Below are 11,714 nucleotides of genomic sequence, written 5' to 3'. Positions count from 1 at the left end.
AAGCTAGGGAAAACCCGGCTAACCGCCACCCCGAGTCGCTGCCGGGGCCTGGTCAAGCGACTCAACGACGAGTGCACAGCGGCAGTTAATGCATGCTACATGCTCTATAGGCTCTTCTGGCCAAGGGAAAGCACCTACTTTAACCAAAAGAGCTCAGTACGGCACCTGTTCGCTACCACCTATACAGAATCGGTGGGTTACCCGCTTTAGGCTGTAGCCGAAGAACAGGCGGGGGGCTGCTACCATAGCCAATCTAAGGCGCGACCTTGAGGGGGTTCTAAGGGCGGCAATTGACCGTTTAATCCTCTTAGAGGAACTCTCCCTGAGCAAGGTAGACATGGTGGCTTGCCACACTGGCATATACGCCGGGCCCTCTAAAGCACCCGAGACATAGGAAGCCTACATATCAGGGTCCCTTCCCTATGTGAGTACATATTCCTTTGATGGGCTAGACATTTCGACTGCCCAAACCCAAAGCTCAAGCGCTGGCATTCATAAGGGTCAGTTTGCTTGCTGTTTTAGAAACGAAAAAGTTTTCTTGTCGAAGAGTATCTCAAGGATCGAAGAGTTTACATCTTTTCTTAATTCTTCACGAAAGTCGAAACCGTATTTTTCTAGGGCTATAGCGGGAATTGGGCTTATTTTAGCTTTCGTTGAAGTAATTGTTTTTCTATTTGTCTTAATCGTCGGCTTGGTCTATGCATGGCGAAAAGGAGTTATTTTGCAGCGTGGCTTCTCATCTAGTTTAATAACAACACTTTAAAACAAAGCCTATATCGTATCCTATACGTCACGTTACGTATTATATCATTCCTGACTTACGCAAGCAAAATACTTGATAACTACGACCCGTATAGGATTTCAACTCGTTACTACTTTAGCTACCCATCTCTTTAGATCGTTTTTTTACCCGGCTATACGTGCTCATGCTAAGGTGTGTGTCGTACGCGCTTTCGTGCCATCCCTTGCCCCACCTGGGGTAACCATACAACATCGTTAGTGGAATCTTGAAAAGAGATTAGTACGAGGAAGCCCATTGTCCTTGCGGCGCTTTTACCTCTCGCCTATCAAAGTGATGTTCTTTCACCCGGTAGAAGAACTTGTCTAGAGAAGGATTTCCCGCTTAGATGCTTTCAGCGGTTCTTCCCTACCAACTTAGCTACCCGGCGCTGTTACTGGCACAACAACCGGAACACCATAGGTTGACCTAACCCAGTCCTCTCGTACTAGGGCAAGCTTCTCGCAGTTCTCTAAAACCAACGGTAGATAGGAACCGAACTGTCTCACGACGTTCTAAACCCAACTCACGTACCACTTTCATCGGCGAACAACCGAACCCTTGGGACCTTATTCAACCCCAGGATGTGATGAGTCGACATCGAGGTGCCAAACGACTCCGTCGATAAGAGCTCTTGGGAGTCATCAGCCTGTTATCCCCGGCGTACCTTTGATCCGTTGAGCGAGAGCCCTTCCACACGGGACTCCCGGATCACTATGGCCGACCTTCGTCTCTGTCCGACTAGTAAGTCTTACAGTCAGGCAGGCTTCTACCATTACGCTCATAAGCTGTTATAATATTAGCTTGAGCCTACCTTCGCACACCTCCGTTACTCTTTGGGAGGCATCCGCCCCAGATAAACTACCCACCTTGCAATATCCCGCTTCTGACAGCAGCGGCGGTTAGGCATCCAACGACGAGAGAGTGGTATTTCAAGATTGGTGGCGACATTGCCATCACCTCCCATCTATCCTACACATTAAATCAAGGATGTCACTGCAAAAGTATAGTAAAGGTGCACGGGGTCTTACCGTCTAGCCGTTAGTACTCCGCATCTTCACGGAGAATTCAATTTCACTGAGTCCATGTTGGAGACAGCGGGGCAGTCGTTACCTGTAAGTCTTGCTAAACTTTTTGGTTTAGCTTGGGCTTTCTCTTTACCCAGGCCTTTTTCTCAGTTCCAATAGAATAAGCCATAGCGGTAAGCCTGGGCGCTTCATGTAAAGTCTCTGGGGATTGGACCTCTGCTATCCAGTCTGGATGTTCTGGAGCAAGTGCATGCTTTTCCATTCCCCAATCCTGCGGATCGTCCATTGTGTCATATCTAAGTCCTTGAAGACAAGTGCACTTAGATCTTTAAAGTGTTCCCGCATGTAATGTGGCCTAAAACCTAATAATTACTTAGAAGGCTGGCGTAACTTACTGTGTACACCATTCATGCAGGTCGCTACTTATGCGACACAATAAAGTTAATCAAACGGCAATGGATGGTATTCAGTTCCATGCCATCCTCGCCTATGGCCTTATAGTCGCCTATAAGTTCGGACTATATCATCATCTCGAAGGATGTCTGGCGTGTGGTCGTTGGGGATCGAGTTTAGATCTTGGAACTACGTTCGCGGGCGCACGGCGCGAGGCTACGAAAATGGTCAGCCGCGGGCTCGAAAGACGATGTATTTCCAACTTGCTATCCTGCTGATGGTCCGCGCCACCAACTACATTTTCCATTCAGCCGTGGATAGGCCGTAGGTTGGTTGAAAGCGCTTCGCGCTGTCGACAGCCAGATTTTTTTGATTTTATCCTGTTCTGTATGAGTATTGGATACTGAAATTCGGGCGGATGTCCCAGCATATTGCCCGATTATGTTGTCGAACATCTCTGTCAAACCACCCCTTTGTCGGGGAATTTCGCTACCTTAGGACAGTTAGAGTTACTGCCGCCGTTTACCGGGGCTTCCATTCAAAGCTTATAACACTTCTCCTTTTTACCTTCCGGCACCGGGCAGGTGTCAGACTCTATACATCGTGTTACCACTTAGCGGAGTCCTGTGTTTTTAATAAACAGTCGCTACCCCCAATATGTGCCGCTTTCCCAATCCTTCAATAGGAGAGCACCCCTTCTTCCGAAGTTACGGGGCCATTTTGCCGAGTTCCTTCAACATGGTTCTCTCAAGCGCCTTAGTATATTCTACTTGTTCACCCGTGTCAGTTTGGGGTACGGTTGGTTTTGCATTTTAAATGTTGAATCGCCCTCCCAATTCCACGAAGTTTTTTCCCGGGAGTTTCAACCCTGCAGCCGGAGTGACTTTGTAGCCCCCTGCCCAATCATCCAATTCACGAGTTTAACAAACACGCATGGTTCAGTAGTTAAAGCAACTTCGTCGCTTTCGTGTACCCATCGGACGTTGCCCTTTCGGGGTTCCTTAGGGACCGATTCACTCTGCGTAGATTGACTGAACGCAGAAACCCTGGAACTGGCAGGCGATCATGTTTTTCACATGATTTCTCGTTACTCATGTCAGCATTCTCACTTCTGGTACCTCCAGGTGTTGTCACCAACAACTTTCCTTGATTGACAGAACGTTCCGCTACTGACACTTGAAAAAGCTTCTTTCAAGGTCTCGTCGCTTCGGTGAGTCACTTGAGCCCCGAGACATTTTCAGTGCCATGAAGCTAGACCAGTGAGCTATTACGCTTTCTTTGAAAGATGGCTGCTTCCAAGCCCACCCCCTGGTTGTCATCGCTTGATCACTTCCTTTTCCACTAAGTGATTGCTTAAGGACCTTAGCGTACGATCTGGGCTGTTTCCCTTTCGACTTTGGATCTTAGCACCCGAAGTCTGTCTGTACAAACCCATGGCCTGTATTCGGAGTTTCCTTGGGGTCGGTCAAGCTTTGGGCTACCCTAGCCCATTGAGTGCTCTACCTCAAGCCATAAACGTTATACGCTCTACTTCAATAGATTTCGCGGAAAACCAGCTATATCCGATCTTGGTTATTCAGATAGGTAAGCCCGGAACGGAAGAGCTTTCCCCCCTCTTTGAACCGCACGTGCAAGTTTCCTTGCATACGGCTCAAATGACGAATGGGAAGTCTAGGCCCCGGCAGCTTTTGGTTCCTGCGTTTCAGGAACCGCTCGGAGCGTTTAGAGAGAAGCTAGAAGCAAAGCGCAACTCAGTTTCCTTGGTTTCCAGTATGCATGAAACCAGAAGAAAGGGCAGCTGGCTCAGCCAGGGGAACCCTAGCGGGGGAAGCCCAGCGACCCTTGCATAACCTTTGTGGCGTTACTGCTCGCAGTTATTCATTTAAGGCACGAAGTGCGTATAAATGGTCTTTTCGCGCGCGCTTCGTCATTCATGATACGAGTTAGCACCGGGCCCCCAACTCAAAAGGTCAGGTCGGCGATTCATTGAATAGATATGTCTCTATCTACCTCCGCTGCCTATTTTACCCTACCCAGTAAAGCAAGCTGGTGGCTTTTCATATCGTCTTCTGCCCACTGGACGGTATCTGATCTTACGACCAGACCTCCTGAGGGGAGCCCATTGGGTTTACCTTGTCGACATGTTGACTTTATTACAAGGAAAAGCGATCCTGTGCTATACTCCGGTGATCATTTGCCGATCGGGGCACGCAGAGGCCCATCGTGTCCCAAATCACATTCTGGTTCATTCTTCGCCAACAGAGTGCCTGCTGGCCCGTAATGATACAGCAGCTTTATGGTTTCTACGAAGCGTTGTCGCACAGTTCACTTGCGTTGATCAGTAGTCTTGCCACTCCTAGCGGGTTCTATGCTGCCACCTCTTGCATTGTTTTGTTAGCTTCACACCCTCCCCAAAGGAACGCATGGTGGGGTAGGAGCCTCCCGCTAAGCTGAAATGACAGTAGCCTTGGCAATCGGGTCTCCCCGGACACTTGCTTGTAAAGGAGACAGGGCGCGCGATTTGAAAGGGATAACCAAAGAAGCGCGCTTTTTTAGGGCCCTCTCTCTCCAGCGGAGTGACGTTTGCCCTAACGCAAGCAATTTTGCATTCTGCGGAATCTCATTTCAGCCAGCCATTTCTTTTCAAACAGTTTTCTCTTTTCGATTTGAAAAGAATGGAATGTTGAGAAAGAGTTAGTGCCGTTAGGCACTTCCCCCGGCAAAAGTGGGCGCTGCAGGCACTTACCCTGCCCGGCGGAAGAGAGGGACCTTAGGCTCCCGAAAGGAAAGTGCCGGTAAGTACAACGTTGGTCTTGAGTTTGGCGGCTGCCATAACCATTGCCTTATGCTCCTCAAGTCGCACGGCCTTTCCAAGCCGCTCTATCTCTCGATTGAGATTAGACTATACATTTTTCTCATCTCTAATTTAAGGTCAACGTTAGGGTACAAGTGCCGATGCAATATTTTCATAAAGGTGTGACTCTTGGTCAAAGAAGGCCTTGGTCTCTTCTCCATAAGCCGGACCGCCAACGTCAAGGCGAGATCACATTGGTCCAGTCCCCGCCCAGTGGAAGCATCCACTCGGATAGCAAGGAAAGGTCAGATGACTGCAGCATCCGCCGCTAGCAATTGTTTAGAATGACTGCAGCCACGTCATCGCTTTGGTGGTCGAATTACTGCAGTTAATTCGAAGAATTGCCTAGCTTTTGCTATCCGTTATGGCGTTCCTTTCTCTTCTCCTCTTCGCATCTTTAGTGGGTCCGGGCTGTCAACTATGTCTCCCGACAATTCTCAGTACATATAGCGGAAAACGCTTTTCACATATCGAGGTCGGAATGGGATCAGGTGTTCCGCGTTTTACTAGGATGCCCGGACAAAACAAACACGCTTGATTAAGAAACAAAAAAGTGCTAACGACAAAAGCACCTGCCAGAGAAAATGCAAATACAGCTAGTACAAGCCTTTGATTATTTAATCGCTACCAACCCCACACTTCCCCCTCGCACAGTTAGCTTACCCGAACGAATTGACTTTATCAACTCACGTACAGTTAATAAAAAGACGCTAGCGCCTCCCTTTAAGATTCCCTCCAGCCACAGGTTCCCCTACGACTACCATGTTACGACTTCACCCCAGTCACTGACCCAACCGTGATATGCGCCAAGGAGACCACCCATACCAAAATGGGCCACACTCAACGCCGGCATGAAACACTTTAGCAATAGGTGATCTCTGGTCGATGCTTTGGGCGAAACCAATTCCCAGGGTGTGACGGGCGGTGTGTACGGGGCCCGGGTACGTATTCACCGCGGCATGCTGATCCGCGATTACTAGCGATTCCAACTTCATGTTCTCGAGTTGCAGAGAACAATCCGAACTGAGGCAATCTTTATGGATTCGCTCCGCCTTACGGCCCTGCTTCCTATTGTAATTGCCATTGTAGCACGTGTGTAGCCCAGCCCATAAGGGCCATGCGGACTTGACGTCATCCCCACCTTCCTCCATAGTAGAACTATAGGCAGTCTCCTGTGAGTGCAACATCGGCACAGAGGAAGTGTCATCAATCCCGTACCGCCCCGCTGACAAGTAAATAATGACATTGATCCTTTGAGAGCAGCATGTCTTAGCAACACAAAACAAGGGTTTCGCTCGTTATAGGAGTTAACCAAAAACGTCTCACGACACGAGCTGACGACAGCCATGCAGCACCTGTATGAATTTTCGTTTCATCCCGTTAAGGACAAGCACACTTGTTCATATGTCAAGTGTTCATACGTCAAGTGTTCATATGTCAAGGGCTGGTAAGGTTTTGCGCGTTGTATCGAATTAAACCACATGCTCCACCGCTTGTGCAAGCCCCCGTCAATTCCTTTGAGTTTCAGTCTTGCGACCGTACTCCCCAGGCGGAGTGTTTAATGCGTTAGCTGAGCCCCCGATCCGCGGACCAAGGACGAACACTCATCGTTTACGGCATGGACTACCAGGGTATCTAATCCTGTTTGCTCCCCAAGCTTTCGCACCCTAGCGTCAGTAGAAACCCAGAAAGCTGCCTTCGCTACTTCGGCGTTCTTTCGTATATCTCCGGATTTTATCCCTACCACACGAAATTCCACTCCCCTCTATCCCACTCAAGTGAATTGGTTTTGAAAGCATTCCGCCAGTTGAGCTGGCGCCTTTAACTTTCAACCTGATTCACTGCCTACGTGCCCTTTACGCCCAGTCATTCCGAATAACACTAGCCCCTCCCGTCTTACCGCGGCTGCTGGCACGGAATTAGCCGGGGCTTCTTTTTCGAGTCTTGTCATAATCGTCACTCGACGAAAGAGCTTTACAAGCGGCATTGCCCTTCCTCGCGTTAGCGACGTTTTTCACTCACTCACGCGATATTGCTGGATCGGGCTTTCGCCCATTGTCCAATATTCCCCACTGCTGCCTCCCTATGGAGTCTGGGCCGTGTCTCAGTCCCAGTGTGGCTGATCGTCCGAAAAGATCAGCTAAGCATCTGCGGCTTGGTCAGCCTTTACCCAACCAACTACCTAATACTACGCAGGCTCATCAAATAGCGCTTTTTAGCTTTATCGAAGCTTGCTTTTTTGCTTTCGTTTCTTTGGGATTCGGCCCAAACTGTTTGGCAGATTCCCACGCGTTACGCACCCGTTTGCCACTTTGTCTTCAACTGTTCTATAAACAGAAAACAACGTTCAACTTGCATGTGTTAAGCATATCGCCAGCGTTCATTCTGAGCCAGGATCAAACTCGGTTTTTTGGTTAAAAAAGGTCAATCTTTGTCGTTGATGATCTCTTGGTTAGTTACCAGCTCTTGCCAATAACCGTAAGCGGAACGGCCATCGGCAAGGCGAATCATCTTACGTCCCGGGATTGGGGCCGAGCGGGGGTTAAGCATAATCTCAGATCAACAAAGCAGTGCTCAACTAAATAATAGATACTACCGCGACCTTTCCGATCCAGGAAAGCGACCGGACTTGAACCGGTGCCGTTTCCTTTCCTGGTACATAGGAATGCTCTATCCCTTAAGCTACGTGAGCCAAACGGGGAAGCCCAACAACCCCAAGCCCCCTGTTACTTTGTCGCCTGTGCGCCTCTCTTTTTGTTGAGTGCCCAAAAACACAACACTCTGGCTATCCAATTTCACTCCACCTTATGATTGATAGCCGACAAGTACACAGCTTGCTATCAACGACCTGGCCTCTTAGTTTAGTGGTTTGTTACGTAAAGGATGGCTAAAGCCTAAAGACAAAGATTCTCTAGCGTTCTCGTATAATAGTCAAACTATAATAATCAAATGTAAATATTTGTGTGGTTAATGGACAGATCATCAAGAGGTGACTTGCGATGTTGAGAAGTCCCCACTTGCGCTTGGTCCGGGATCCCTGAGGGATAGTTTGGCTTCAGGGCGGGCGCTCCAGCAAAGCTAATTCTGTATGCCTATGCAGCGTGTTAGCCAAAGAAGAAGACTGAATTAACGCCATAGCTGCTCTCCGCAGTCTTAGTAAGAGATTTTATCCTACTTGGTTTTGTGAATAAAGAAAGTTGAACTGTGCTCGATACAAATCCGCAAGGTTTCAGAGCCTCTCCAATTCCAAAAGCATGCCCCGCACAAAAGAAACAAAAAAACAGCTTCCGCTTACGGAAAGCCCCGCAACGAAACCTAAACCAAACAAGAGCATGGTGCAATTAATGCTTTTCTTTTAACATCTGTTTTTACACATTTTCATAAATGCTTTTATGTAGTGTAGCTAGCACGCAAAAAAGCTAATGTCGAACGGAGTAAAGCAGTTGGCCGGCAAAGATTGCTTTGCTTCGATTTTGCTTTCTTTTAAAGCAAACGCATCTTTTTCTGCTTTCGCTTGTTTGCTTTCTCTATCGCATCTTTTTCTTTGCTTACAGCTTGCTTTCCTTTTCTTTTAAACGGTGTTTTTCTTTGCTTTAAAACTGCTGACAACATGTAGTGCGGGGGCAGGATTCGAACCTGCAGTCTTCAGGTCATGAGCCTGACGAGTTGGCCATTTACTCCACCCCGCAATCTTGGCCTTGGCGTTTGGGGTTGGTTGCCCACCAGCATAGGGACCACCTAGCCTACCATCGGTCCCGAGAGGTTACGTTAGCCTAGCACCTAAAGATCTAAGGGGAACGATACTCCCCAGGCGGGATACTTAACGCTAAGTTAGCTACAGCACTTAGGGGTTGATACGCGCAGCGCAGCGATTAGTCTCCATCGTTTACGGCTAGGACAGGGGTATCTAATCCCATTCGCTCCCCGCTTTCATCTCTCAGTGTCAGTGTTGGCCTAGCAGAGTGTCTTTGCCAAAGGAAAGGTGTTTGAATTGATTTCTACGCATGAAATAAATTGGAGCAGTGGTTTTAAGCCTTTTTTTTTCTCCGTGCGTCGTATCCATAACTTTTTATTCTGAAGCAGACATATCATCTCATTAGGAGTTGCCTCGATACCACCGGCATTGCAGCGCCAGTAACTTAATTATTCTCTTATCCCTCGCCCTCAAAGCGTACAGAATCAGTGACCACTCCGCATACAGCCTCAAAGCATACGCGTACAAAATCAGCGACCACTCCGGCCTCAAAGCGTACAAAATCAGGTAAAATATCTTATTTGTTCCATCCTTTGCCTTGCAGGGAATCGGTGGTTCACGTTGTAATGGATAGTAAAACTTCGATTTATCGTGGTTCGGTCTTGGATTTGACCCGTTAGAGTCTGTCTTCGGTTTGCTACTTTAGTTTCGCAACGCGCCATCTTTCATTTGTCGATGCCTCTGGCCATCTTCCTCCTTCCGTTGAGTGTAAATCCGCTACGCCTCCTTTTTTCCCCAGTTCTCGTTATTCGTTTCGCAACGATTCGAAGGCTGGCGTAAGGCTAACAAATCGGGTGTAGAGCAACTAGGCATTTCGCGTAAGTCATGAACAAAGGAGCTGTCGTCCTTTGCATTTGCTATCCTACGCTCTAAAGCTTTAATTCTGTCAAATAGTCTCTCCTTTTGTTCACGCACGACTTGTAGCTCTTTTTCAAGTTTTTTACTTGTGTTGCGTTCGATCCTACGCTCTTCCTCAAGTATCCCACGCTCATTGCCTGTACAAATTCGTTTACGTGCATGGTCCACGATATCCGAGTAGAGACGCTAAGGTTGTACCTTTGGAAGGAATTCTGCTAAGCCGGGCGAACTGGTAAGCACTGATCCCAAGCCATACTTTGTGCATTGATCGCCTAAAGATGCTTAAAAAAGGCTAAATGCAAGCTGGTGTCCCTTCTATCACCTTCCCTGCTTGCTTGGCAAGCTCTTAGGGATGGTGCCCTCCAGTTCATTGCTGCTGAGATCCACCCACACCAGATACTTACAGTCCCCCAGTGTGGGAGGAATTGTGCCAGACAGTGAATTGTTATTGAGATGCAGATAGTTGATTCCGGCCATGAGACCCAGCTCGGAAGGAATGCTGCCCACGTGAGAGCGCGAGCCACTCCAAGCTGCTAAAGTTAGCATATCCTTTATCCAAACAAAACGAAAAGAGCCGGCTATGCTATTTCGGCTCATGTAATGTAGCTGCTACCTTTGGATAGAGCCTTTCTATGTACTAGGAAACGGCACCGGTTCGAGTCCGGTCATGGGCTAGTAGGAAAGAAAAACGGGAACTTTGCTTTCACTTGTCTGAGGATGAAGAATATTATCTCAACCAAACCAAAAGAGCCGTGATTCGTTTGGTGTCGCTTGTTTCCTTTCCGATCCTGAAAATGCGAGCGGAAAAGCGAGGCGATAGCACCGGGGCTGCCAGAGGTTCAAGTCCTCTTTGCCTTCACAAAACATGGAGTCCTAGGATGGCAGAAATCGAGCGAAACAGACCCTCTTCAAGGTATTTCCTCTTCGAAGCTTTGATGAGCCAACCTATGTCGCCGTTAACCAAACAGGTAATCGCGATTAGGAGGAAATGGGATTTGAACCCTTCGCTCCTTGTCTAAAGTAATATGAATGGCGTAGCTCTTTCATTGCATTGTTTCTGGCCGATACCAGATTCGCATCTGAAGGCAATCGCATATACGATTTGTGGGTCCGGGCTGTCAACCACGTCTCCCGAGAATTCTCAGTACATATGGCAGAAAACGCTTTTCACATATCGAGGTCGGAGTGGGATCGGGTGTTCCGCGTTTTACTAGGATGCCCGGACGGAACGAACACGCTTGATTGATGAACAAAAGAGTGCTAACGACAAAAGCACCTGCCGGAGAAAGTGCAAATACAGCTGGTACAAGGATCGTTCAATCGCTACCAACCTTTTGTGTTATTTGTTCTGAATGTATATGCCATGGTTTTGTGAATCAATGTTTCGTTGATGATCTCTCGGTAAGTCATTAGCCTAGGCTAACAACCGTAAGCCGGACCGCCAACGTCAAGGCGAGATCACATTGGTCCGGTCCCCGTTAGCCCAGTGGAAGGATGAGGTGCATCCACTCAGATAGCAAGGGGAGGTCGGATGACTGCGGCCACGTCAATCCGCCGCTAGCAATTGTCTAGCTTATGCTACTAACTGAAACCCTCACCGGTTTCATCGGGCCTTGGAAAGCTTTCTCAGCATAAGTACGTAAAATAAGGCTAAAGGTCAATCTTTGTCGTTGATGATCTCTTGGTTGGTTACCGGCTCTCGCCAATAACCGTGAGCGGAACGGCCATCGGCAAGGCGGATCATCCTACGTCCCGGGATTGGGGCCTGAGGGGGAACCCCAATAATCTCAGATCGACAGAGCAGTGCCCAACTGAATGATAGATACTCCGATCCAGTTTCGCTCACGACTTCCCCGGACTTGAACCGGTGCCGTTTCAATGGGAATGCTCTCATCCAAAGGTAGCAGCTACATAAGCGTTTATTATACGATAATTTGTAAGTGTGGAATGATCCAAGTAAGCCAGTAGCGATAGTGGCTGATTTGCAGGACAGAAACGTGGTGCGCAGGTTGCTTAGCACTTGCTGCGCAAAGCCACGCTTTTTCAATC

The 11,714-nt window shown here is 48.3% G+C and overlaps 1 long non-coding RNA gene and 1 pseudogene across 1 annotated transcript; both read right to left on the bottom strand.

Annotated features, from left to right (window-relative positions):
- Positions 1-433: 433 nt before the first annotated feature.
- LOC147416824 (uncharacterized) lies at positions 434-3,637 on the bottom strand. Its single transcript, XR_015187484.1, has 2 exons — positions 2,209-3,637; positions 434-1,891 (listed from the first exon to the last, which is right to left on the bottom strand). It is a non-coding gene; the product is annotated as an uncharacterized LOC147416824 (long non-coding RNA).
- Positions 3,638-5,787: 2,150 nt separating this feature from the next.
- LOC147416823 (18S ribosomal RNA) lies at positions 5,788-7,460 on the bottom strand (annotated as a pseudogene).
- Positions 7,461-11,714: the final 4,254 nt, after the last annotated feature.

The sequence above is a fragment of the Adiantum capillus-veneris genome, unplaced genomic scaffold (assembly GCF_014529385.1).
Source record: "Adiantum capillus-veneris isolate H3 unplaced genomic scaffold, ASM1452938v2 Hic_scaffold_461, whole genome shotgun sequence".
Lineage (NCBI taxonomy): Eukaryota > Viridiplantae > Streptophyta > Polypodiopsida > Polypodiales > Pteridaceae > Adiantum > Adiantum capillus-veneris.
The sequence above is the reverse complement of the archived record's forward strand: the minus strand, read 5'-3'. Positions and strand labels throughout refer to the sequence as shown.